Consider the following 24,413-nt stretch of genomic DNA (forward strand, 5'->3'; position numbering starts at 1 on the left):
CTCAAGCACCACAAATAGGTCAGGATGTTTGTTTATTCCAGCTTGAGCCCAGGCAGCTCAACAAAACAGATGCAATTTATTAAATCACTTATTCTAATGCACAGATACAGTATACAGTAGTTTGACAGCCCTGCTATAAAGGCTGTTTATGTTTGCAAATGCTATTGGATTGACCAGTGAGCATTGGGGCAACTTGTACAGCCACTGACATTGCTATAGAAACTCAGTACATCATCCATTTTCTGGATGTATGTCATAGAATTGATATGAAAGTGTGTTTTTGAGTACATTTTAAGAAGAATGTTTATTTCTAGTTGTCATATTATGCTTATATTATTAGCTGGGTGTACTGGTCTCAATCAGAAACTAATGTACAGGTAAACAATATTGGGGAAAAAAAATATTTTTCTAAAATGGAAGCAGTAGTTCATTAATCCATTAATCCCGAATTGCAGCAGGGAAAACAACAGAATTAGTTTACAATAGCAATGTTGAATTGCGGCCCTACGAGGACTTGTTTTATGATCGTACTCAGTGATGCATAGTGGTCATTGTTTGATGCCTTTAGAATTCCTGAAATTCAAAAACTAAAAAAAGGATTGTCTTGACATCCTGTTAAAATTAAACTTTTTTTGTCTTCGAGAAATAATGTCCACATATTTCCAACTAATATTTAACCCTTTAAGTACTCAAATGAAGCAAGCATTGCTTGCTTTTGGACATTACTCTGGGACTTAGTGTGTTAATTAGTGTTGACTTTGATGAGAACTTTTCCTTCTGTAGCTTCAGAGATCAGATAGAGAAGCCTCTGAAGATTAGAATCACTTCAATAGCCGTCAGCAGGAAAGCAGCTTCATGCTGTTAAGTTTTCATATTACCAGATGTTCTTCCTGTGAGATATATTTAACTTACACTAAATAAATGGGGACCAGCGGAACACTAAAGAGCTAGAAACCACATAAATGCAGAAACTAAAGTAACAGGCAAAGGTTTATCAATCTGAAACATCACAATTCCGCCATCAATTCTCTGGTGTATTCCTTTACACAGTTCAAAGTTTATCTGGGAAATCTGGCAGCCCAATGTTAACAGCAGAACTCAAAAGAAAACATTCGTTTTTGAGTGTCACAGAGACACTGGAAGAAATGCTTCTAAGTGCAGAAGCTCACACTGAGGGGTCTGCATCATTAGCTTTGATGTATAGACCCCCCACAGTCTGGGAGATGGTTGGACTGCAGCGATTGGTCACTTAAGTAATATATTCATCGCTTCACATAAACATCTGGATTCTTTATCTAGGTCAGAAAGAGTGATCTGGTACATTTTAAGCAGGGCTTTATCTCGCATAGTATAATTTCCTGTTTTTATAAAACGTATCTTTGATGATAGTATTGCCATCAATAGAGGACTTATAACAAAATATATGTACCTAGTAGTGTCATTAAACCTATAATGTCAATTTCAATAAATATTCTGCTTATACTTATTGTGTCTTTTAGAAAAGATAGTAACATAAAAACTGACAATATACAAAGCTGACAACATAAACACACAGGAGGACACACCAGTACAGAAGAAGAAAGGGACCCTTACTTGTGAGTTTACAATCTAGTTACATGGCATTTCCACCTATATACACCCAAGGATTCATATTTAGGCTGAAAAACAGGTAATAAATGGATTTTAAAGAGCTTAGAAAGTAATTGCGTTGTAGTCTACACTGTAGCGGCAAAAGATATCCTCTGGGCATTCACAATGTAGCCTGCTCGCTGGAAGGCAGCCTAGTTTTTTGTAAAATGTATATTGGAACGCAGTTTACATGGACTCCAATGCAATTTACTGCATGCAGACTGGCCATCTGTCACACCGGTCAGATGCCACATTCTGCCCTATATTGCTACTCCAGAGGCAGATTGGGTTCAGCAGTGTGCAACTGCCAACAGGTTATCTGCATCCACCAAGGGGTTATCTGCAGCAACATGCTGTGTAAGCCACCTGTTTGAAGGTACAGTTATGGTATAGTGCTTGTGCTTCTAAGAATAAAAATCCAGAGGAACAGTTTCATGGAATATCATGTCATCCATTTTCTTTATATACCACATCTAGCAAATCCTTTCTGTTTTTAGAGCATGGGGTATAATAATTAGACTTTGTGTCTCGGGGCAAGTAGTGCAAGTAGTGCTACTCCTGCATGCCCTTACGGCAGCACCTCTACCAGTTCTATATATCCGCTTAGTTTTTTTGTTGGGAGAGTGTGCCAGAATAATTTATATTACGTACTGCAAACACAAATGATAGTAAAAAATATAAATTATAATGTTTTATGGTGCAGGAGACTATAAACAAAGGATACTGTATGTTTGATACTGGATGGATATTTCTGAATGCATTGTACAGTCAGATGTTAATACATACATACCATGTATCTATATATTTAACAACCATTGGTATGCATTGTATGCATCATATTACCAAAAGGGCATCATTCTAGATTCTCTGTGTCCCAAGTAGGTCTTATGACTCTCATGCCCATTGTTTACATTTCTACCCACCAAAATGCAGACTCCCTCTACCTTGTTCTTTGTTGCTCTATCCTTTACCCCCCCCCACTAAGAATACATTCACATAGTGGCATCTTCTTCTTTTTGTTTAAACCACATAAAGTGTATAATCTACTAAACCTCAAATCTCTGTGACTATGGTTCTTCTCGCCCTGTGTAGTTTTGGAATTTAAGGGATGTTTGGGAATTAAATCATAACCTGAAGTCAAAGAATGTGTATAGGAACAGTCTGGCAAACTCATAGTCAAATTAAAGAATGTTTTATTATAAAGAAACCATTACAGGTGCTACCTTCAAAGAAAGAAAAGTGAGAACTATTGAACTTGGTGGTCAACTTTATCAGGTAACTAGAAGCACAACAGACATAACTGTGGAGGCCCCGAGGTACAGATTGTCAACACAAGTCAAAAAGAAAAAAAAAGAACTTCAGTAAAATCCTTTGTAGATAATATCAGGAAATGCCAGTGGTCAGGTCTCAGAAATAGATCAATGGCAGAGACTTCTATCGACCAGATAGAGCAGGCAAAACAGAAAAAAACAGAAACAGAAAAAGTGACGAGGTAAAGTAATCTCCATCCATTTGTAATCTTGAATGTTTTAGAAAAAAAACAAATATTTAAGAGACAGTAAATATAATAAATGTTGATTTCAGTGAAAAATATATACAGAATAATTAGAAAATAAAATCTGGCTTTCATGAGAAAAAAAAGACTGGTTTCCTCGTGGTTAATGCTTTGAAGTGAAAAAAGTCCCCAAAACAACTAAAAAGGCACAAATGAAAATTTAAAGATAGAAGAATAACGGCAAACAAAATGTTTGCATAATTATTTAACTCCTATTTCCAGAAGTCACGTTACAGACAATCTGACCTAAATATACTGTACTATCCTCTAGCAGAATGAATTATTTGTTCCTAAGACTTCTTAAGAGGAAGCTCGGAGAATTTTAAAAAAACGCTGCTACTGCTTCTTAAGTCTGGTTTCCTGTCCATGTGGCTTCAGATCCGTTGCAGTAGTTATTATCAGCTGCTACAGGATCTCCTATTTTTAGTGGTGTCGTCTAAATCCAACTTGCAAAACTTTGGTCACTTGACTTTGATCAGGAAACTGTCTTAAATTTATAATCTGCGTTCAACACATTCACTATGAAAAACAACACATTTCTTTGAACCACTTGTTGATTAGGAGAAGAACAACTGGTCTGTACTGTAAGATTTCTGAGGTGCTTGAATGGCAAATAAAAATATAAAAGGTTTAAAGAGTTAAATAAATGATATTGATTGATGCCTAGAAAGTAGCGGGACGCAAATAAATCAAGAGGAGCACTACACAGTAAAAGGATGGAGGGAAAGACATTAAAATCTTGATTAATGGAACATTTGTCTTGTAATTCTTCTTAATATATGTGTGCAATCATGCTTAGCAAATTATGTAAATTCACAGTTAAGGGAACACACCACAAAATATATGAAAGGTATACCCACATAAAAGTTAAAAAATATTGTGGATTAACCTCATAAAAAGCATGAAGAAACATGCAAAGTACAAGCGCAATAAGTAAACTTATAGTACAGATCCCAAACAGTACCTCAAAAATACATTACAGTAGATAATTATAGAAGGTCTATCATAAACAACGTCCAAACGGCCCGACCAACTAAGGAGTTAACAATCTGAAGAGTTTCCATGGTTAGTGGAAATGCTTCTAGTACATTTAAGTTATCATAGCAGGTGCTAAATTTGCTATAAATGGGCAATTTATAAGAAGAGCGGACAACTGAGAAAACAGAGCAGTGGCAAGTGTTGGCATTCCAGAGGCCGGTAGTTGACTTCCTATAAGATGGTCTCCGGCATGTGATTATTGATGGCTACACTGAAAGGTTGCCAGTTGGCAAATGTGATAAAAGACACTGCTTTCATTCAGAAGAGATTCTCTTTCTTACACTCGTAAACATCCTCATCATTTTGAATAAGTAATAGAAGTGCTGTTAAAGGAACAGTTATGGCTAACTTATTTTTCGCCATTACTAAACCCAACTGCAAGAGATGTTTTTGGAATCTCAGATGTCTCTTTTTCAGATGGGATTAAGAACTCTATCTGAAGATGAGACCTCTGAGGGACCGAAAGCTCATGTGACTCTAAATATTTATCTGTGCTTGTCCAATGAAAGATATCACTGTTGAATACAGACACCTTTGGCTTTTTCTACCAGTATGAATGTATACATTTTTGTTTGTGTTACCATTATGGGTGAGAACTGGTTATGCAGGTTACTGGTTCGTTTTTGAGGTGCTTCGAACCAGTGAGAGTATGGGCACCCATTAATGCCTGGAAAGGTCAAGATAAGTGAGTGGCTACAAGTTTATAATTTCTTATTTATATTATTATGGATAATTGTACAAATGTATTATTGTGTATAGTATCATTGCTTGATATGAATAGATACAAATGCATAATTGGGCAAAAATTATTGGAAAGGAAAGGATTACCCAAATTAACATTGTTTTGATGTTTAGAGATCAAGGATAAAGATGGTCTTTGAATCTATAATAAAACTTATCTATAGTCTGGATGGATAATGGGAATTTTAAATGGAACAATGGCTTTTTGGCTTCCTTTTATTTTTATTTTATTAGCCACAAGTAAGAATAAATGATACCACCACATCTGCCCGACCACTCAAATAGTTATATGATTATATTTTATAATCAGCATCTGTTCTTTTTACATTACTTCTAGCAGATTCTTCCAAAACAGCTGTTCCCAATGAAATACAAGATGAAGAAGAAGGTGCTTTGTGCTGACTTTGCATACAGATAATAGGAAAAATATGCCTTGAGCTAAGCTAATGTATCTGCTGTAACATGTCCAATCAGGTCCACTTTCATCTACATGTTATATGATCCATCAGGTACGACAGAAAAAAATAAACCCATTGTTATCTCTGTAACATTAGTAAATACCTACTATCATAAGTCAACACATACACATATACATATGACAATTTTTTTTTTTTTATTCGTAATGGTGGTATGTCCATGATTATTTTTTAAAAATGTATAAATTAAAAGCATAGAACAAGAAAGAGCCTATCAAATTATTTATGTAATGTAACAGATAAACACAGTATTAGGAAAATAACTTAGAGGTGTAAGTGCCACTAAATTCTTTAATAAATACCAAAACCAAAGCTATTATTAAACTTTGAGAAAGAAGCATGTAGTTGGGAAGTTACAAGCTGTAACTCTTTGTGATTTCAGTCTTAGATGACTGACTGAGGCAGCCACTGACAGATAAGGTGAAAAAAGACCTAAGTTAATTAAGTTCAACCTATCCAATATATATATTAATGCACAAATTAATGCAAAAACCCAAAACTCATGGACACTCTAACTTTGCCCAGAAGGAAGAATTCCTTCATGGCTCCATCAACGGTCAGAATAACCCCTAGACCAACAAACTGTACATATATATATATATATATATATATATATATATATATATAGGGAGAGAGAGGGAGAGGGAGAGAGGGAGAGTGAGAGAGAGAGAGAGAGAGAGAGAGCGAGAGAGGGGGAGGGAGAGGGAGAGATGCTCATATGCTCACCCTTGGTAAATATGGAAAAACTGTAATATTTGTCCTGAGTGTACAAATAACCAATGTCTCATTTTTTGCACATTACAGGGGCAATAAGTACAAGTAGCGTATTGGTCTTTTAAAATAGACATTTTAATTTTGACACTTTTCATGCCGCCATTTTACCACCAATCTTTCCCAAACTTTGCCAAAGAGGTAACATTTTTGGTGAATTTTTCACACGGATTGCAATTCAGGTATACATTTACTAAGAATTTTGAGAGTTACTAAGAATAAACACCCATAATGTAACAAATATGTGTTTAACAACATCTCTTGAGTACATTAATACCAATCATGATTAGGTTTGTCGGGTTTTTGTGGGACTAAAATGCCACATTTGAGAGGTGCCAATTTCAGTTTTTCAACTTGGAATTTTGGCATCTGGTTATTCTACACCCATGTCCTATTTGGGAGATTTTTGAAGCCGGCAAATTCGTCATCAAGGCATATATTTTTGAAAACTAGACAGTCCAGGGTATTTCAAATGTTGGTACTTTAACACTTTCCATGCAATACACAAGCCTTACACAAAATTACACAAAAAAGAAAGCCTTGACAAATGCTGGTGGTTGAATTAGTGCATGGTGTTGCTGAAACGCTTCGATGCCAGGCACGTCATTGGTTGAGGAGGGGTTAAGTAGGGTTGAAGTACATTTATCCCAGCCCATAGTTAGTTATGGAGAATTGTATGTTAGTTGTTCTAGAGCTACAGCTCTGAATGTAAAGTATAACAATTCTTCATACCCCAGAATTGCTTGGTACCCTCAGGTAAAACAGTTGATACCCCAAATGTTGTTTACAAAGAGGTTTTTGATATGTAAGAATTATCAGACCCTCCACTGGGTCTGCGGTCCAACCACTTTTTATGATTACTGGATATTAAAATCTAGTAATATGAAGCCAATAATCTTAAAGCTGCCATTTTTTCTTTCATGTGTTTACTGCAGAACCAAAACCCAAAAAACAGACAGGGACTTTTATTTTGCAGTCAATATATAGTTCTGCCAGTCTATATAACCTACATCAAGCCAGATTGTGTAACATTCTACTCCATCAGGTCAAAACTGAGAAAGTTTTTTAGGCAGTTTGCCACATTTGACGCTTCATATGATAAAAGGCAATTCTTGCACTTTTGCAATTACAAAATTCTTCTTATTCAGATTTCCTTTTTTCATCAGTGCTCACGTCAATTACTGGAAGGGTCAACAATTGATATTACGCAAATTCAAATTTCCTGATTGGTAATTTCCTTTCTATAATTTTTAGTATATCATTGTATGTTGTATTGTATAAGAAACCCATGCATATTTACCTTATGAATAAATTAATCTAATATAGCTTTTTTAATGTAGCTTTTTTACATTTCCAAAATGTATCCCTATTCTATAACTCTGATTGTATCAATAATGAAAAATATGGGCATCTTCCAGAATAGATTAGCTGTATTCATGATTTATGACCAGGGCTGGAGTTAAATCTCAGACACCTTCACACAGATAATTTTAATTTGCACAGGAGTATTTGCAAATGTCTTATGCTTTTTCTCTGAACTTCATGCAGGAAAATTGAAATGTACTGATGTTGTGCCTTTTTGGCCCTTAAATGATTAAACCTGTAGGTGCATCCCTTGTCTTTCAAGGTCATGTTAAGATGTAATATATGTTACCTCATGGAAATGATGGTTGATGGGTGGAATACATTTTCAAGTTGTTCCATTTCCCCCCATTATAATGTTTTTATTTACTTTCAACCTGTGTTTTTTCTTTTTTATATATATACAGTTCCTTATTTCCCTATCTGATCACACACAATATGACCAGGAAATCAGCGCAGAGCCCTATGGAGTGGCCAAGAGGAGAGACCGATGTGAAAAGAGGATATGCAATTCACTTGTAGTAATGTTAAATGTCATATCATCAAGTAATCTACCTGACCTTTTTATTATTACATTCTGAATTATTTTCTTAATTATTATTTGCTTAACAATTTCTATTTCAAAGCACTCTACATATTATATTGTTTTAATTTTGAGGTGGAACGTACCCTTTAAGTCAATGCAATGGTTATAATAGACAGAATGTATACGCGAGTGTTTTTTATGTTGCATAAAGAATATGTATCGTCACTTTGTATCTTTTTGCAGCTTGTATAACTTTTAGTGGTTCAAAGTATAGCATTAGCTTACAAAATAGATAAATTGGGAATTATGAGTTTGTTCTACAATAACCATTTAAATGAATTAAGATGGCAGACAGGTCAATACATTGAAATAAAACAAAAACTAACACGATTAGTGCCTATTGTTACTCACTCCCTCATGGCAACTCATAACTTAACCTGGATCTACCGCTCTTCACACATTTCAAGCCCCGCAATTACTCCGCAGCCCTGTTTCTGAAGTTTAGGTTGACCAGTAGAGGTCTATTTTTATTATGCTAAAGGGAATGTTTATATTTGAATGCATTGCTTAATGTAATATTTGTATATATTGTATTTTTTCATATATACAGTAGAATTCCATATTCTGCAGAATTATATATATGGAAACTATGTAGATAACATAGTTTCCATATATAATGACATAAAAAACAGACACACACACGGCAACTATAGACTTTCTAATATGGGATGTTCACACACACATAACACCAGCACACAAACTTTGGTTTTACTGCTTACAGAATGGTCAGACTGATGATCACTAGCCAGCCCCGGCATTTTATGTCAAGGAGCCTCCTAGTGACGTAGATGCGGCAACCGCTGGATACGTTTTTTTTACCTAGCTTCCAGGTGTGGGGTGCCGATGGCCAGGCTAGGCCTGCAAGTGTATATACATATGTGTACACCCTTGCGCTCAGTCTTTGGCCATCTGTTTTGTCACTATCACCATCTTAATGTTTTAATTAAGTTCCTTAGATAAGTCACAATAAAGGGCCATTGTCTCTTCCCTGTAAATTCTCTCTGAGTCTTGCCTTTGTGCCACAGACTATTATACTCTGGCATACGCTTACTTAAAACATGGATTATATGGTAATTAAATAAAATTAGGTACTTGACAAATGTAATCTATACCATGACATGAATTATTGAATATGTTATAATAATAATAATAATAATAAACATTATTATTTTAATACTAAAATATTTCTTGCATTATATTTTTGGGTGAAGTTAAACCACTCAGGTTCCTGCTTTTCACATAATCGTTAATGGTTATCCCACAGATTTAAGGGTTTAGGAAATGGGCCATAACCTTAAAAAATATGTTCAATCAGGCATTCCACACGTGAAGGTAAACATCCCTCCATATTATAGATATGGGTGCTCAGAAACTACAGGGAGTAAATAATGAATGAGATCAGCATGAGGCTTTCCAGACAGATTGAACCCAACAGACAATATCTAGAGCAAATTATACCCACCTGTGCCAAAATGAGATCTGAATAATTACAATAACCTTTATACTCCTCCTTATCTGGGAAATGAGGCACAGGGAAAAGATGTGCTAGTCTTCTTTGTGTTTAAGAGATTAAGATGAAAGTGTTGGCTGAGTGTGAGAAATGGTTATGTCTCTGAACGGAACTATTCCAAGTGTTAGCGCCTAGCATGATGACACATCATGCTCCATGCAATAGTCCAGCGCTGCCCAGCTCTTTAATGCTATCTAGAAGAAAGAAGTATTAGATAACAAGACCAATGTTTGTTAGAGGGTCCATTAACCTATAACATTTATAGAATAAGGTTCCCAACCCAAGTACACCAACAGATCTGGATTTATAAATTAGCCCATCATGCTCTAACAAAGAAATCCATGCAACCTGGACCACCGGTGTTCTCTTGGCGTCTCTTAGCAAATTGATGATTTTGGCCATCTCCGGGTAAGTGAATCGCCCAAACTTGTGTTTGCACAAAAAGACCACTTTCTGAGAGTTGGCCTTATGGATTACAAATCCGATCCTGGTCATTAAAATTCAGAAAATCAAGTACATAAATAAGTGCAGGCATTCAATGAGTATATAGTTTGGTCGCTCTTAATCTGTTTCCAAAATTCACACTTTAAATATCAGAGGGATAAGTAACAGTATGATTTTCTGGTAGATATACATAGCATAGCACATATTTTAATTTAAACAACCACTTGATTGTATGGTGATATAGAAATCATATATATATATATATATATATATATATATATATATATATATATATATATATATATACGCTGAAGACTTGCTTTGTGAATGTTGATGAGTCCACATGGAAACTTAAAGACATCAACAGTAGCACAGGTTACGCATTACCATTTGCTGCCCTTGGCTTTGATGGCTTGGGAGCAAAGGGGGCAGTTTGTGGTTTATCATAAAATGAGTAAGGAATGATTTGTGCACCCAAGGTTAAAATGGAAGAGAATGGAAAATGTGTAGATTATTAAAAAATAATTTTGTTTTGCACACAAGAAACCCTCTGTAACGTGAAACTATTATAGTTCTTGTAAGTAGATTAATTTACCGTCACATGTAATCACATTGTCATGTTTGCACAGTGTGTACACAAAATGTAACATTTTCAATACTTGTAAATTATTAAACACTGAAATCCATGCAGATTGCAGTCAATGTAACGATTAAACAACAGAACAAAGAAATATCTGTCTTATCATTTAGAGATTCTATACCAATTTGTAACTCTAAACTTTATTTTTCCTTTGGTGGTATGCACTCTCTGAATTTATTAGAACACAAACTGATAAATTAAATAGTGGACGCATTGAGACTAGTAGGAAAAGTTTAAAGGTCTACTTTTTCCCACCAAAGCTATTTGATATCAGCTATGGAGTGGGTGTGTGTGTGTGTGGAGGGGTTGTGACCTTTTTTATTTTTACAGCTAAAAGACGTGATTTCACAATCTTACACTCAGTGTAAGTGGGAAACAGAACATTATTGCAGAAATCATATGCTTGAATGTGGGTTTAAAGGCAAGAAAGATTTTTTTTTATGTACTACAAATGTTAAAGGACAGAATCATCTTGCCTAACAAAAATGTCTTTGTAGATGTGTAGGAATATTATTTATTTCACAAATTACACAGCATTGTGCAATTTAATTACCTTGACACTAATAGAAAAGAAAATGCTTTCAGCCTCAGTTAACATTGATGCTCTTCTGTCCCAAAAACAAACTTCTTAACCTTAAAACACACAATTAACCTTTTACATTACTGTGAGGGTAATAAGTCGAACAGCACCCCAGCATAAGTGATAGAGGTTAAGAATTTAAACGTATATTCAGGATAGCCGCATGCCTGTCCCATACAAGAAGAGATCAATGAGTGATTAAGATTTCAATCTTCAGACTAGGAATAATGGGCTGACTAGATGAGCCGAATTATTCTTATCTAACGTTCCAATTCTGTGTTTCTAGTGTTCTCTGCATAGTGCCCTGTTGGGCAATCAAGCTGCCCGGTGTGGCACTGCTCCAAGGCCCATTGCGGAGATCAGAGATCTCCATTATAGCTAGTTGGCACAGGCTCGACAGTGATCTTATTTTGTGCCACGAATGCAGCGTGCCGGATATGATGGATTAGGAAAGGGGTTTCTGCTGCATGAAGAGCTGATTTGGCTGTGCATTAAGAATAGTTAGCAAGGAAGAGCCAGTACCTTTAGGCCTACAGAGAAGGTAAACCCAAGTAGGCAGAAATCTACACAGAAGACCAACCGTCCAGAACAGGGCAAAAGGAAGCACAGACTTTTCTCAGCACTACATGGGCCTAGAAAAAAAGGAGCATATTGTATGTCCTATAATATTTAACATTTTAAATTGAAAGCAATAAGGAACACGATAACATACCCAAGCCACGGCTCTGAGATGGAGGCTTAAGATACCTCCACGGTCCTGCTAAAAATCTGCTGACCTTGGGTTTGAGACAGCTAATATTTTTCACATTGTACTATAAAAGCACTTCACATCGAGAAGCCTGGACGTTCAACAACCATAATCACTTGCTCAGCGTTCATGTTTTATAAGCATTCAGCTTGAGAAAGAGCCGTCTGTCAGATACTTGTCCTGACAAGCCATTTTAAGGCAAACAACCTGTATTGTTTAACCTGTACAATTTAATATAATAATTCTACACGTATTTATACATCAAAAGCCACAACGTATTCTTGTGGGTGACAAAATGAAACAAGATCTAAGGATACATTGAATTTAAAACAAAGAACCTGAATTGTGTACCGGCACCATGGTTTAGAACATGATTCGGTTCATATCTGATTTATTGAGATTTGAAGGGTACTATCTGGAGCTTTTAAGGGGCAACAGCACTTGTTACTATGTCCAAGAAAAAACGGGTAATGAAGATAGTTATGTTTTTTTATGTCACACACTTGTGCTAGTTGGTAAACAGTTTTGGGGGGAATGCATAAAACATGCTGCCTGTTTGCTTGTCAGATTTTATTGTTATAATTTTTCATAAGTGTAAATGTCAATCAAACTCAGGATTCAAGTTACCCCCCATTAAGCAATGCATTTATTGCCCTATTTTTCTTTTGTTGATGTGAAGAACTGGTAAAACCTGGTTTTAGGGTTTGGGCTCCAGACTTTTTAACATCATGCAGAGTAAGGTAGATGTCAAATCCATTTGCGAGCTTTATTGGACAAAGGCACATGACTTAGAGTAGGTTTTAACAGGCAGGAATATAAGTATCCACCAATTACATATAAGGTATATTCTGGTATGCCTATCATCGGGACACAAACACTACCTAATTATTGTCTTCCCCGAGAAAATAATGGTCTAAAATTGTAGTAATCTGTTTTTGTGTGACGGCATATTATTAGAGGAAAGGTAGATTGCAGGAGCTTAGAGGACCTCATAGGTCTCTTGTTAATACATAATAGTAAATAGATTACAGAGAATTAGTGAGCATTTGAGTTAACTTGTGTGACAGACGTATGTCATGATTATACGGACAGTCCAATGCTACGCTCCATACAGAGATGGTAGACAGGAGTTAAGCTAACAAGAAACTTACTGATGAGATGGACTTTAATTGATGGATCAGATGTTCATTAATCTAATAAAGGAATGGGCATGACTGTTCTTTAAAGGAATGAAATTTGGTTGTCTCCTGTGCCAGTTCCGCAGACTCAATTTTTCATCTCAGTGCCTGATTAGAAAATACAAATTTTTTAACTAATACTGAAAGACCCCTCAGTAACCCTACTAGGTCTGCTACATGGTTAAAAGTCCACCACCCTTCCTGTAAAATGTTCTTAGTTGGGCTTTGTCTGATCTTAAATATATATTACTGTATTGTTTTCTTATTCATCCTATTCAACTTAACATGCAGCTAGTCGCTTAGCTCATAAAGATGAAATGATGCAGGATAAAGTTGGTACCCCAAACAGTAATTTCTCCCGAAACTAAGGTCTTCGTAAGGATTTGTAAAAAAAAAAAAAAAAACATGTTTTTTCTGTTACAGCTAAAACAGTCTTACAGGGATATGTTGCTGAAAGATTTACAAAAGAACAACATAATTATGCCGGTAATTAAACACTGCACACAAGGAAAATTGCTCAGATTACGCCTTTGCTTTTATTTGACTACCCGCTTGCCAGAATTTATACATTCTCATTTCTATTTAAAAACAGCTTTTGGAGTAGGCTTTTTGTTAATTGATTGACATAGTGACAAATAACCAGATGTGATACTGTGGAATCTACAAGACCCATTATTATCTGTTTGTTCAGTCTGTAGAGATATGCTGTACAGTCAAAAGAGAATGGAGAGAAAAAAAAACCTTGGCTTTGTATGTCAGAATAATTTACAACAAAAAATAAATGCAAAAACATTATCCTGGCTTAAAATGCGTTTTTTTGGTTCGGTTTTATTAAAAAAAAATATTTAAAATATATATTTCACATGATAAGCCATATAAGCTATTATTGTTTCAGATGAGTAAACGGTTTAGTACTAGTCCATTTCTGTACTTATCTGGGGAAGCCACAAGATTTATTACCCAGATAGGTCCCTTAATTTTAAATGCTAATCAGCCACTTTAACTCCAGCAAAAAATAAGTTCTCATGATGTAAACCAGCAGGGATCTTTTAGGTGTCATTTCTTTATACTTTCTTTTTCCCAGCCTAGAAGCCCTTCTTCAATGCCAAAATGTAAGCTATTACTTAATTATGTTTTGATTTGGTTTGTCAAAAGCATTTAGTGTTTCATAAATGAAATCACTGAAACCTACAACGTCCCAGACTGCAAAGTTCTTGGTACACTGTACTTATACAGTAACACATTTGCTTTAGGGTACAGGTCCTGACATCAGGTCTTTGAAGTATTTGGCGTCTAAGATATCATTCCAGTAGTAAAGCCTGTTTTAGGTTTTGCCACCTGACGACATTTGTGACAGCTCCTAGATTGCAAGCTCCTACGGGGACATAAAATACCTCTTGTTACATGCGATGGTCTTAAAAAGCAAAGAGAAGTCGTAAAGTCTATGACATGGACCTTGTAGTTGTCAAGCCTTCAGCTGTTTGACAGAAAGAGAATTGGTTTTCCCACCTGCTTTAAAAGGCAACTGTTGAGGTAAAACTGGATACTTAAAAGGCATGAGATCTTTAAATACAATCTTTAAAAGTGTTGCCCAGCTTTGTTTGAAAATAATGAAATAAAGTACTCATGTTAAACAACAATAAGCAGTTTGATTAATTACTCAAAACAAGAGTTCAGTGCATGACCAGCGAACACCATTCAAAAAAGCATAAATATTGGGGATTCCGTCACACTTTATGGTTATATTTTGCTGACAGGGAAAAGAAAAAATGTCGGTGCGCTAAGCTAGTCTCAGGCTCAAATAATACAAATGTATAATATGAGGCCTACCAAACAGTGTGAGCATGCTGCAAATACAGTGTGTTGGCTGTACAATGTATACAAAAAACAAAATACTGTCTGCGCTTCTCACCCTAATAAAGTTGGCAACAAATATATAAACATAATATAAATGAGAGGTTTTGGTTATATGAATTGGCCAAAGCATAATTAAGCTCACCCGCCACGTCAAGGCACACTCTCAATAGGGTGAGAACCTACTCTCACCTCCTACATAGTGGGCACACAAAGCAGTTTATACTGCTACCAAAACCTTATTAATGTGTTGGGGGAGGTGCAATTAAACCTCCTCCCTATTAACCCCTGGACAGCAAGCTGCAACCAGACTGATGAGGAGCCAACAACCTTGTGGCGGGTGAGCTTAATTATGCTTTGGCCAATTCATATAACCAAAACCTCTGATTTATATTATGTTTATATATTTGTTGCCAACTTTATTAGGGTGAGAAGCGCAGACAGTATGTTGTTTTTTATATTTTGCTGAGACTGCCATTACATTAAAGTACCCAGAGTTTGGTGAGTCCTATTTAATTTTTCGATGGCTCTATTGCTTACAGAAGAGCTGAATCAGTGGGACTGCACCACATCTTATCCCAATGAGGCTCTCATGCAATTTATAGCCTTCTCTTGGCACATTTAATAAGGTACTTCTGTGGCAGGTGGGGCTGCTCAACCCTAAGGTTTGGTGAAAACCTGCAAATATGAACAGCAAAAAAAAAAATACAGAAAGGGAAGCGATTATACATAGCCATGAAAAATTATATAGCACTCGCCAAACTTGGGGTACTTTGATGTAGTTGTGGGCTAACCAATATATAATATATGGCCATATAGTGCAAAAAAAAACAAGCTATGGGTACTTTTTGTTAATGAATCTAGTAAAAGCTGTGAGTGTGTAGTTCCTCCTGTAAAATGAGGATTCAAAAACTGCAAAAAACTATAGCAAGTTGGTCTTTTAAGAGCATTATTGAATAATCATCCAATAAAGATAATGCTTATCTTCAGTCTATTTTCAAGACAACTAACTATTCAGAGAATAGATGATATTGTTTTTTTGTCAAAATAGTACCTAAATATCTCCTAAAAAAATAATAAAAACTTACAGGTTTTATCTGGTTTTGCCTTTTTTTTTTTTTAAACAATTCTATTTTATTTTAGTATATTTTTACTTTATTAGTACACATTGTTTCCTTTACTCTTCAAACATATTTTATCCTACATTGTTATTTATGGTTTATGCACAGTCTATAAAGATACTCTGTGTTTGATCTCATATACAACTGTGGGCAGTGTATGATTAGGCGTTATTTTGCAATGTTCTTAAACAATAGAGGCTTGTATAATAGAACAATAAATCTTGTCGGTTATGTTTTAATCTTTCTTGAACATGAAATACAAACACAGCACCATAAAGAAGAAACGTGCTGCAGCTCCATTCATAGCATGCCCAAGCACGATCTGGTAGTAATATCCAAAGCCTATATTTTCTTGTTCAAACAACAGGTTTCTCCTTCTAATCTGTACCGAGTCAGAGAATTGTGTTATGTGAGTTCCCAACATTTTTGTTATTGCTTAATAAAGAAATTCCAGTTTTGTAGTTATTCTCTATTGTAGCAGAGCAGCAAAACATGTCCAACATGTTCAAGAAGAACAAATGACCAGCATTTCAATCTAAATCAACAAATATATACCTTAAAAATGAGGTTTTAGTACTGTATTTTGGGTAAAGCACACAAGGTCACCCGCTATCTCAAGGCACTTGAGAGGTGAGGAAAAACAGCGTTACTAAGCTAGCAAATGTGTATTTATTTGCTTCATGGCGCTCAAACTAAAATGAAGGGGAATGACTTGTATTGTCCAACCTAAGAGTGGAGTGGGTGGGTCAGGGCAGAGAGGTGTTGGGGGGAGCAGGTCAGAGCAGAGGGACGCTTGAGGGGTGGATCAAGACACTTACCCTTGTGAGAATCCAAATTCTATGCATGACAGCCCCCTTTTAATGTTTAAAAAAGGTTTAAAGACACTTAGGTTTGATGATATAAGCCCCACTCCTCTTTAAGGTTGAGCTCCCTATTAAGGTTTAATTCGGCAAGGCACTTGAAGAAGCCTCCGTCTTTGGATATTTACTTGATGTGGATATCCAGTCATTTTATGTTTCCAAAGTAAAACTGGTTTTGGGCTGCCTTTAAATGGCAGATGATCTTGTGTACCTTGGTCTTTTGCCTTTTTAACCCCTTCAGACCCAGGGGGTTTTTGGTACATTACAGCATTTTTTGCCATTTTCACCACATGTGGGTTTAATTAAGATTCTCCTTTTCCATATTTGATGTACCCAACTCAAAGTATACACCCTTCATCAGAAAAATAGGGCTTTCATTTGAAACCATAGAAACATGAAAAAAGTAATCATTTTGAGTGCTAGTATGTAAAAAAAAAAAACGTTTTTGTGCAATTTTCCAATTTTTCCTACACTTTTGGTGCCACTGTTGAACAATGACCACATTTGGCAATGTGCAAAGTCAAATACTAGCGTCAGGACATACCTGTACATCCTAAAGGGCTTAATCTAAAGTATGTATTTGCAGGTTTGGATTTGAGCGCAGGTCAGTTGTCCTTCTTTGTTAAAAAAAATTATGTCATAGCTGCCATCCAATAACATGCAATGGAGAGTAGACGACAATGTTTTTTATAGTTATGACCAGAGGCGTATTCTGGCCTAGGCGGACCTTTCTGGAATATTATATCATATCCTGGCTCTCAGCAGCAAGGATGGCAGTGTAGCGGTACCAGCTGGGGGCTATGTCCTGGGTCAAGCCTAGGGCAGTGCCAAAGGTAAATATGTAAATGCTTACAATCAGTCCCAGACATAATCAAGCTACGTTAGGCATCTACCTCAACTATTGTTCAGAATGGAATGGTCTACCACATCCTAACATTCTGTAGAGAGAGCTTGTGGCTATCCAAAGTCTAAGCTGATTCTACAAGGAGAAAGTAAGAGATGGCCACGGAGTGAGTTCAGCTGCATTACATGAGGGGGAAATAAAAACGGTGCTCTGTGTAGAAATAATATAAAAACTATGTATATAAAACATGTTTTCATTCAGTGATGGAACTCTCTTGCAACCCATGGCAAAACCAGTAAACAGTAACTTTAGACCCAATATTTTTTAGGTAGATTAAGAATGTGTTTTAAAATCTCCCTGCTACCACATGAAGGATTACCTTTATGATAAATTCATGTCTGTTAATTTAAAACGTAAGACTTTTGAATTTTGTTTGTCACGTAATTTAACAGTGTCTGACCAACATATTTCATACAAGCACTTCATTGCATGTTTTGCAAAGCTGGCATATTGATAGGAGTATAAAAATATCCCTTTGAATGGGATCCATTAAAAAATAAAAAATACATCATTTTCTACTTCTTCGCTCATCTGTTTCTCAATTTGATAATGTTTCTGCCAGATGATCCAACCATTGTCTATTAAACTACAATTCCAAGATTATTCCTGGCTCAGTTCATTTGTAGCCATTGATTAGAATAAGGCCATTAATCCAATAAATCGTCATTTGCTTTGTGTTTAATCTAAAGGTTTTCGACCCATTTAAACATTTCAGACTCTCATTGGTTATCTCTGCTTGTCACCGCTAAGAGAATCATTACTCTCTATCATTACTCTTACTACATTCCTAAAACTTCAAAAAAGGCGATTGCTCACTCACAGAGTTATTGATATTTTTGCATTGACATTCTATATCTGTGATGGCTTCGAAGTTAAATACTATCACATGCCACATGTCTTTTCTCTTGTCTGTCATACTGCAATTGGATTTAAAGGTGCTTTGCTCGAAAGTAATGATTATGTGTGATATATATATATATGGAAAATGGTATCATAACATCACACTAGAAATCATACATAGTAAACGTGTTTAGCAAAACTAAATGAACAGAATTAGGACTAAAAACAAGAATGTATGTTTATACTGTAAATTATAGCAATAGCTTTCATTTTAATCTACATAATTAATTCCAAATCGCCAATGCCATCCAATAGTCTTTATTTGCCAAATGTGTCCACTAAAACATTCTATCACCTAGAAAGCATGCCCTTTTCCCAGCATTTTCCATGAGAAATGTTATTTCTAGATCCACAGTAAATAATACAGGTTAAATCCTGATCAAAAACAAAACAGCATAAATTGTACCTCGTGTCTCACTGTACCGAGATTAAACAGAAGCGTGGGAGTGGGAGTATTTTCTCAGTGAGAACAGATGGATGTTTTCAGAAGCAGAACTAGTGATAAAGCCAACTTATATTAATGATTGAAAATAAGTATTTACTTAAATCCAAAGAGAAAATTCAATTGGAGGGAGGAGGCTGGCAGTGACCAGGATATAGTGTGGGGAGCACATGATGTCATAACTTTATCAATAGCTATTTATTGTATAAAACCATCTGCATGATTCTTTGCCAAATGCTGCATTTTTATTACAACAAAAAAATAGTGAGAATTTTCCCACTGCCATATGATTTACAGACTTGCGTTGTAAGGCATTGGGGTGGGCATATTCAATGTCGGCAACAAATCAATCACGATTAACTGAACAAGAGCCCTTACATAGATTGTAGAGGAAATACATTCGATAAAAATAGTGATACATTTTAAGTTAATGAATCTGGGACAATATTTATTTTTTTATCTCGTTTTTCTATTGCCGTATGCTGTACTCAAAGGTTGGTTCTATAATAGCAGGCCTAAGAGAATGAGGGAATCTGTGCAATCATGAGGGAGGAATCAAAAAGTGACCGTGTTTGTCCATTTGCATCTTAATCATGTCCATATTGTATTGTGTTTAAGTATTTAAATGTTACAGAATCACACACAATCTGGGTGATACATGTTAAATTAAAGTTTCTATTACATCTTCCTTCCCTCTCTTTTCCTCCACGCTATTACATATTTCATGATAATTTTTATCCTGCAAACCATTTGCCATTTTCGTAGGCCTCTCCTGAACTAAAAATGTCAATATACTGTATTGGCTCGATTATAGGCCGCACCCTTAAAGTTTGGTGCTATTTAAAAATAGAAATGCCCACCTGCCCCCTCAGATATGCTTTATGCCCACTAGAAATGCCCCCCCCTTTATTTACTTTTTATTTTTGAAATTTTATCTATAACTCAATTAAAGTAAATTATTTTAATCTGAAAACTACAAAAAGATAAATATGGTTACTACAGTTTAGCATTTTTTTGTATTGGTAAAAACTGATACATATTTAGAGACTATAAATGACAAGTGTTTCTTCCATCAGATGCAGCAGGTTCAAGACAGATAGGGTTATGACTTGTGTTAATACAGATACAAAGCCACCAGTAGTAGGTCAGGGCTGTTAGCACTCCAGCGATACCACTTATACTACCTTAATCACAGTCAAATTTCAAATACAAACATCAAAAAACTCATAATTACACTGAAGTTATAGTAAATACTTTTACTCTATACATTTACTGGCGATTGCTGTCATCATTGCTATAGAGTAAACCAGAGGTAACATATTGCGAGGTCAGTCATGCAACTCCATAGCGCAAAGAACACGGAAGGAAAATTTATCTACTCGTATACACGCTTTGAAAACCATACGCACCACACCAAATGTATTTCTCTTGTTACAGTAAAAAACATGAATCCTTTATTCTTCTTCCAACACTGTGGTTAACCAAGATATCCATGGTTAAAGTGTAGTTAAATAAAAATACATTTTGGTGTTTTGGTGTGACCTTATATGTATTAGCAACCAAAGGAATGACACAATCAACAAATGTCTGTACAGTTAAACACAATGGTTAAAAAGATGAATATTACGCCTGATCTGGCAGCCGGCATCTCACGTGAATGGCCAAGGGAAGAAAACAGATCACAAGAGGACAAATGTTGATAAGGTAACAAAGCTTTCAATGATTTGGATAGAAGGTGTTTTTAAAACCAAGACACTCTTAACTGTAGATAACAAAGATAAACCATGTTGAGAAAAGCTACTGATGTGCTGCTTTCTGTCAATAAAAATAGCGATTGCCCTAGGCTGAAAAGAAGATATTGCTTATTTGAAAGCATCACATTAGTGGAAAAGCGTGAACTATACAAAGAATATTGGTTTAAAGGGGGATCTGTCTAAATATAAGTCATAGATCATTTGTGTTGCCTTTTATAACCAATATATTTGGTTTAGAAGAAGAAACACCCATTTATAAAATATATACATATTTTCTGCCACTCTCTAAAATTGTTATTTATATTGTGAAATCTGAAAAGACGAAGAGAATATATTTACAGTTTAGATCAATATTGGTTTGCTTCATTTATTCTGTGTTTTCTTCTACAAAACTAGTAATTATTTGTATTTTATATACTTATGTTTATTTATAGACCATCACAATTTTCACAGCACCTTACACTGTGAGACAAGGTGAGACAAACTCAGGACAAACTCCAGGCTTAAAGGGTCACAGTATTTTAGGATGTGTATATAAATGGTGTGAGAGGGAGTATGTGTTAGCATGAGTGTGTATATGTATGTGTGCATAATTATGTATGCGAGCATGAAGATGTGTAAGCATTTGTGTGTGAGCATCCATGTGTAAGTGTAAGGAGTATGTATTAGTACGAGTGTGTAAGTGTGAGCATGAATGTGCAAGTGTTTTGTGTGTTAGCATGAATGTGTATATATAAGTTTGTGTGCTATCATGGATGTGTATGTGTAAGTGTGTGAGACGGAGCATGTCTCAGCATGAGTGTGCACATGTGTGTTAGCTGGTATTAGTAAGTGTATGTTAGTGTAAGTATGTGTAAGCATGTCTATATGTGTTAGCATGTAAGTATGTGTGTCAGTGCATATGTTGCAGGGGGGCTGATGTGACCACTTGGCTTTATTTGCCCTTTCGGGCCACAAAGTGCCAGCCCACCCCTGTTACACGCTGCATCTGACTGATCCAGTGTGCAGGAAGTGACATCACATCCATTTTCTGCATGCTGAAGCAGTCTGCACACAGCACAAAGGGGCATAGGCAGGCAGTTTAGGTGCACTGATACGCGCTTTGGGTCACAAAGAAGGCGCAAATAAGTCATTTGGGGCACTGAGAAGGTGCTTGGGGACAAAGATGGCACAGACAAACTATTTGGGGGCACAGACAAGCTGCAGCCTAACATTGCACAGTTAGGCTGTTTGGGGCTAAGATGGCACAGATAAGCTGCCTGGGTGTAAAGGTGGTGCTTACAAGCTATTAGGGGGCAAAGGTGGCACTTTGGGACATTTTGCTTGGTGACGTTGAGGGACCCCAGGGCATTTCTTTGCAGTGCCCTAGCAAAGGCAACAATATTTTGAAAGAATATTTTACTTAACAAATTCCATCTCAAATCCCTGGAGTTCCATTAGGCTCTGGTCCTGGTTCCACCACATCTTGCAAAACCAATGAAGGAGCATTTAATTTATAGTCTTTTTATTGATGGGCATCATAAGCAATGTATTATTTGAAAATTTATAATAATTAAATTATTACTTTTTAAATAAAATAGATGGAATACACTAACTGAATACTTACCCTATGGAAACACAAGGCCAGAACCCGTGCACAACCCTATTCATTTAATGTATTTGCTATTGTGTATGAATGATAAAAACACATAGAAAAATGAATCACAAGAGGCAGGACTGAGCCATAGTATGAACTTACAGAAACTTAACTACATTGTTAGTATTATTACTATTATTATTATTCCATTTTCCTAGCAGTTTTCATAGCACTATTACAAATGAATGCAAAATTAAAGGGCCCTTCTAATGAAGAATGCATTTACTATGTGTGTACTTCAAGTGCATATAACGGCTGGAGTGTCTCTTTACTGCTAACATTAAAATTAACAATATAACAATTCCAGTTTTGACTCATCAGTCCACAGAGTATTGGCGCTGAATTTTTTGGTGCTGAATAAATAAAAGGTGGTAATAAATAATAATGTAAAACATTTAAATGTGGCAAATATGCAAAAATAGAAGGAATGGGGAAGAGGCAAATAATTTTTTCACATCACTATACACGGATACACATAAATACTAGTATAGAAGTAGAATGAGACAGAAGGTGAGGGACTGCTTGCACGCGGATGGTCTGATTGTAGCAAATGTCATGTGCAGTGGCTGCCTGCAGATCTTGCTTGCAGCAAAACAATTGGCTTCTTTCAAGTCACATTTCCGTTGTGGAGTATTGAGAATAGAATGGATGTTTTTAGAGAATGCTTACTCTTAAAGTAAAGTTAACATAACTTAAAAGCTGAATGACAGAAAACTACAAATTGCAGTCCTGCAATGTGAAAAGAAACGTGGCGTTTGTGAGAATCAGGGCTCTGCTGAAACCAAACATTCGTAAACATACACGTATGTAATGTGACTTGTGCTGTCAGCGAAGCTCAAAGACAGGAATACAGAATGCCACATGTCCTGGAAAAATAAAACGTAAATAAATAGAAACAAAAAAAAGAAAATACAGATTCAGCCCAGGAATCATGTTCAGCTCAACTTCCTACACATACAATCATATTACACCCCTTTATATGATCCTGTAATGTAAATTACATCTGTTATGCATTAAATTATTTTGAAATAGGAAAAAGTTCCACTGAATTTTCTATTACCTTAAAGAGGTTTTATAATTATTATTATATTTTATTTATATAGTTCCAACAGCTTACACACCGCTTCTTACAATACATAGGGGATGACAAGACTAGAATTGACAAACCGATAGGTAAAGAGGGTCCTGCTCCCGAGCTTTTATGGCTATTTCTGCTTTTCCTCTCTTGCAATTCCTGTATCCCAAAGAAATATCAGTAGCATGTGACTTCACTGCATTCTTGCAGTTATAAGAGAGCTAAAACTTGTCTGTCTAATTAATGCAACAGAGCAGATGAACAGGAAATTGAGTCCCCTCACTTGACACACACAATCAGCTTGTATAAGCCAAGCAGAATATAGAGCCCTGAATATACTTCGGCCTAACTCGTCCTAGAAAATCAAAGCTTTCGATATGTAAACTGTCTTTTTAACCTTTTGTTCAAGCGAGGCTTACTTTCATTTAATGAGATCTTCTTTTGTATTTGACTGGGAACTCTGTGCATTCGCTAGAGTATTTAACGAGCAACATGCTTTTCTAAACATTTAATGAAACAACTCTAACCAGATCACAAAAGCTGCAACTCGGTACTAGTTCAAAATCCAAAGTGAAAAGGCTGTCAAGTCCTGCGGGTTGAAGATCCCAT

This window comes from Spea bombifrons, chromosome 1, assembly GCF_027358695.1.
Source record: "Spea bombifrons isolate aSpeBom1 chromosome 1, aSpeBom1.2.pri, whole genome shotgun sequence".
In the NCBI taxonomy this organism is placed as follows: Eukaryota; Metazoa; Chordata; class Amphibia; order Anura; family Pelobatidae; genus Spea; species Spea bombifrons.